General features: G+C 40.1%; 1 non-coding gene across 1 annotated transcript; it reads left to right on the top strand.

Annotated features, from left to right (window-relative positions):
• The first annotated feature begins 5,041 nt into the window (after positions 1-5,041).
• LOC127666396 (small nucleolar RNA SNORA17) lies at positions 5,042-5,170 on the top strand. Its single transcript, XR_007973610.1, has one exon. It is a non-coding gene; the product is annotated as a small nucleolar RNA SNORA17 (small nucleolar RNA).
• The last annotated feature ends 608 nt before the right edge of the window (positions 5,171-5,778 follow it).

Genomic DNA, 5,778 nt, shown 5'->3' with positions numbered 1-5,778 from the left:
GTTCACTTTATTTCCTTAGGAGTGTGGTGCCTTGTTTTAGATGTAAAGAATCCACAATCAAGAATCATATAGGGAGAGTGTTTCAATAAGGAATTGTTTGGACTTTGCCTGTAGCCTGTTGACATGGCTATGAGTTGGTTTTTTTTTTTAATGTTTATTACTTCATTACTTTTTATTTATGTGTATGTTTCTATATCTGTGTAGTCATGGGTGTGCGTGGGTGTCTGTGGAGGCCAGAACATGGTATTCTAACCTCTGAAGCTGATGTCACAGGAAACTTAATGATATGTTCACCATAAATGTTAGGAACTGAACTTAAGTTCTCCAGAACAACAGCAAGCTCTCTTAACCACTTATCTATCTATGACGCCATAGTGAGATGTTCTTAATGAAGTGAGCTGAGGTAGGAAGGCCTACCCTGAACATGACTGGCACCATTTTCTGGGCTGAGACCTGGGCTGTACAAGAGTAGCAATAGATGCTTACCTTTTGACAGCCTCAAATGTAATTCCAAAATTCGATTTCTCACATTAAGCTCTCATTTCCATTCCTTCCACCAGGCCCTTCACTCTTGTTTTCTGCACTTCAAATCTATTCCAATAGCTTATAGCAAGTTACTGAAACAACTTAGTACCTCCGAACCATGGCGCACAGAACTGCTGCCTGAAGGTTCAGGGACAGGCAGTTTTCATCCTCTTGCTTTACAAAGTTTTCTATGTTCCTCTCTCTCTACTCAGAAAGGGTCAGACACTCACTGTTCTACTAAGACGTTTTCACTTATTTAATAGCTGTCCTGACATGCGTTTGACCTGCAGAAGCTTGAGTTTTTATATCTATAATGCAAAGGTTACAATAGTATTAGAATAATAAGCACAGACCCTGTCCTCTCCTTGGCTTGATTTTTTTATAAGTAAAATGGGAAAGTACCTTTAAGACCTATGTCCAAGTGATTTACAACATGAGACCCACGAGAATTTATTTTGGATTTCAGATCAGGCTTGGCAATGTTAATCCTGGCCATTCATAGTTTTTTACTCCTCAGTTCCAAGTTCACAACTGTATTCATGAATAGAAAGGTTGCCAAACCATGGAGAACCAAATAAGTGTGGTATGGGGCACATAAAATTATCCTCTGATCATGCCTGAGGCACTCAAGATTTCTAATTGATCATCGGTTTCCAGAATTAGTTAGAATATGAACTAAAGCATTTTCATCTTTTAAAGATAGAGGATGCGTTTACTGATTTCTTAAAGAAATAACTGGAAAATCTCCTTAGTAAAGTCTTTTGATTTGAGCTTTTCTACAAGAAAGCCATTATAAGGGGCTAGAGAAATGGCTCAGTAGTTAAGATCTGCTCTTCCAGAGAACCAAGTATTTGATTCCTAGCACCTACATGTCAGCTCACAACTTTCTTTAGAGTCTAGTTCCAGGAGATCTGGCTACTTCTTTTAGCCTCCATAGTCACCAGGCACATGGTGCACAGGCATGCATGCGAACCCAACATCCATATAGAGATAAAATAATCTGAAAACATAGTTTTAAGTAAATCATTATAAACTCATCAAGAATGCCAATTAAACACAAGCAACAGTTTTCTCTCTGTGGGTTTTAGAAGGAAGGTCTACAACTACTTGTAATCCAAACACCATCTCAGATTCTAATGTTTTCTTTCCTTTCACCTCTATGGTTATCTTTAAATAAGGAACATTCTGCAACAAAAGCAAAGCTATTTAGATAGAAGACAGATTGACCCAGGAGCTGAGACAGCAAAACAGCTCCTCATTGGGTTTGCTTTTTATCAAAGCTCCCTCTAAGTGCCTCCTTATCTGTCTCTCAGAAGCAAGATAAGTGGTGTTCTGGACCCATGGATGAGGTAACGTTGCTGGTTATGAACAATAAGCTAGAAGCCCTGGCAGGTTTGCTGGATAATCCATCAGTAAATGCAGACAGACATCCCAGGCTTTCTTTGATAAGCATGGAAGCTAATTTGGTGCACTGGAACAATCTGAGGCTGGGCTCCCTGGCCCCCTGAGCTGTGACCTTTTGACCTTAAACTTAGACCAAAGGAGAAACAGAAGAAACTGCTTTGGGCAGTTTCCCAGAAATAACTTATTTAAGGGTATGATAATTTTATTTTTTTTCCTTTTTGCTGTATTTATTTATTTGGCAATGCTTTGAATTCCATAAAAGCAGAAGCCAGCCCATCTGCCAGCACGAATTTGATAGATTGTCTGTCTACAACACAGCATTCTAAGCATTAGCATTTTTGGTCGGGTTAGGGAAAAATATTTAAAACTACAGAGAGTTAGAAGCCATTGCTGCATTGTTACATAAAAAAGCAGTGCTAGCATCTAAAGGTATAAATAGTAAATTGGGACCAGAAGGCCAGGGAATCACAGTGAAGCCTTGTCAGTGGCGTGCTGCTATTTATGGGATGGAATGGATCACTTACAAATGGGTCAAGGTGAAGTCAGAGCAACTCAAGCAATTGGATGTACTTTATCAGAAAACGGTTTCCCTCCAGACTGAAGAAGCAGCTTGGTGGTAGATCACAAGGCAAGGAGCATTCTCCCTTTCTTTCAATCGGTCAAAGTCTAAAGGAAAACCATGATGCATTATAGAAAACCTCATCTTTGCACTGGTTTCTCCTAGTGTAATCTTTGGATTTCCATATATAGTACAACTCTTGAATCATCAAATAGGAATCAGTGATGCCTAACTAATGGTATTTTGGTGGAGTATAAACTTGAACAAATCATCCAATAACTTCTCCTTCCTGTTTTTCTACTTACTTTGACCATGAAGGAGATATTTTATTGAAAATGCCATATTTCTTTCTTAATTTTGTCACCATGATTTTAATCCTACAGTTACATATATGTCTGTATTCTGAGCGGTTTATTGCTACAAATAGCAAAAAACCCAGATTCTTAGATTGAAAGCAGAGAGAGAGAGAGAGAGAGAGAGAGAGAGAGAGAGAGAGAGAGAGAAAGAAGGGACAGGGTATGCATTCAATAGGCACCACACACATATTACATATACATACACACATACACATATACACACACATATACATACAATCAATTAAAGCCTGATGGAAAAGATAAACATACAAAAAATAGTTAGGATAGTGTCTCTCTTTGTGGCTCTGGCTAGGTTAGAACTTACCATGTAGATCTGAATGGATTTACTGCAATGTCATTGGCATTATCTTCTAAAGAAACCATAAAGAAAAATATCAAAATTACAAATTTAATGATAACTTATTATACCAAAGTATAGAATTTTAGCCAATGAATCTTAAAGTTTCATGGCAGATGGCAAGACGGTACCTTTTTAAAATTTCTTAAAACATTAAACATACACACACATATATACTGATATATATATATATATATAGTATTCTATGAGTAAATAAGGAAATGAAAATATCCCTAAGGTGAAAAATAAAAAAGCTAAAATTCATGAAAAAGAAGAAACAAGGAAAAAGGAATCAAACACAAAAGATTCCTAGACACACAAAACCCTTAATCATTACTTATGAGTGAGCTAAATGTAACTAAAGCAGGATGCCACTTAGCACCCTGCCAAAAGCTGTCTATGGATTAAGTGCAATCCCAACCACGATCCTAGTGAATTTCTCCACAGAAATTGAAGAAAACATTCCTAAATTCATATGAAAACACAAAAGATCTACAGGAGAGGCAAAACGGAAGATCCTGCTATACCACTCCTGGGCATATACCCAGAGGATTGCCCAGCATGTAATAAGGATACATGCTCCACTATGTTCATAGAAGCCCTATTTATAATAGCCAGAAGCTGGAAAGAACCCAGGTATCCCTCAACAGAAGAATGGATGCAAAAAAATGTGGTATATATACGCAATGGAGTACTATTCAGCCATTAGAAACAATGAATTCATGAAATTCTTAGGCAAATGGATGGAGCTGGAGAACATCATACTAAGTGAGGTAGCCCAGTCTCAAAAGATCAATCATGGTATGTACTCACTAATAAGTGGATATTAGCCTGGAAAATTGGAATACCCAAAACATAATCCACACATCAAATGAGGTACAAGAAGAACGGAGGAGTGGCCCCTGGTTCTGGAAAGACTCAGTGTAGCAGTATAGGGCAAAACCAGAACAGGGAAGTGGGAAGGGTTGGGTGGGAGAACAGGGGGAGGGAAGGGGGCTTATGGGACTTTCGGGGAGTGGGGGGCCAGAAAAGGGGAAATCATTTGAAATGTAAAAAAAAATATATCAAATAAAAAAAACTAAAAATAACTATTAAAAAAATAATACAAAGTTTGGGAAGAAGTTATATTAAAGAGCCTTGTTGATAACAATAGAATGAAACTTGATTGAAAAAATAGACATACTGACCAATGGTATAAAATGGAGGGCCCCTATATACACATGTTACTATCGACTCTTGATTTTTGACATGGAGGCAAGAGTATACACTGGGACAAGGCAGTGACTTATTTAGGGTTTCTATTGCTATGAAGAGACACCATGACCACAGTAACTCTTTATTGAAAAACAAAATTGAGGCTGGCTTAGAGTTTCATAAATTTAGTGTGTTTGTCATCATGCCAGGAAGCATGGTGGCAAGCAGGCAGACATGGTGCTAGAGAAGATGCTGAGAGTTCTATGTCAAGAACATGGGCAGGCAGCAGGAAGGGAATGTGACATTGGGCACACCTTAAGCATCTGAGACCTCAAATCCTGCCCTGAAAGTGACACGCTTCTTCTAACAAGGTAACACCTATTCCGTCAAGGCCATACCTCCTAATAGTTCTACTCTCTGTGAGCTTGTGGGGGCCAATTTCTTTCAAACCACCACAGAGAGCAATAATCTCGATGTCTGCGATGGGTGCTGACACACGCACAGGTTGTAATTTTCAGAATTTTCCTAAGCTATTATGTCATTTTGTTGTAGACTATGATACAATCACATCTTCATTGCACAGGGACTGGCACACACCAGGGAATATCCTCCTAATTCCTGTCCTTGACTAAAGAACATTCGTTCCCTGCCCCTAAAAGTATTGCAGGTGTGGCTACTGGGTCACATGGCTGTCAGATGTCAGAGAAGAGAGAGGGTATGTCTTCCCTCTGTGTTCTGACCTGTGACCATCTGAGTGATCAGTAGCCTGACCATGCATGAAGAAAAATGAGCCTGAGATGACCACAAGTTCGGTGCTAAGGAGCTTGAACCGGGAGCTAGCCTGACACAACCACCAGTAAAGCAACACATGGAACGTTATGGCTCCCAGGACCAGAGGTAAGCCAACGACTACAAGAACCCTTGTGTGACTGAGGGTCCCAGAAAGGAGTAGCCCAAAACAGATGACCCTCACATGGGACCACTCAGGTTGGTGGGGTGAGGACCAAACCCAAGATGCCTACCAGATCAGTGCTATGGGGCCTAAACAGGGACCTACCTAGCCTGAGAGGAACACCAGTAAGATCTGGAACAGGGCTAGATACCTCCACCGAGCCATACTAATTGGTGGACGTCACTAAGAGGAGCAAGGACATGGTGGTGAAATGGAAGAAAACAATAAACTGAAGGTTGTGGGTGCGATGAAGAGAGGCAGAACTGGAGACACAAGAATAGTGAGAAATAGCCTGCTGTGACTGAAGATGAGGCTATCTGGTACCATAGTGGAATCCTGATCTGTGCTGTCACTGGGGGCCTTGTCTGAGTGCATGGTCCTGCAGCAGCAGGGTCTGTTACCCCTCAATGGCCAGGCAAATGTCCCTGGT

Source organism: Apodemus sylvaticus, chromosome 15, assembly GCF_947179515.1.
Source record: "Apodemus sylvaticus chromosome 15, mApoSyl1.1, whole genome shotgun sequence".
Lineage (NCBI taxonomy): Eukaryota > Metazoa > Chordata > Mammalia > Rodentia > Muridae > Apodemus > Apodemus sylvaticus.
This window is presented reverse-complemented; position numbering and strand designations above follow the sequence as displayed.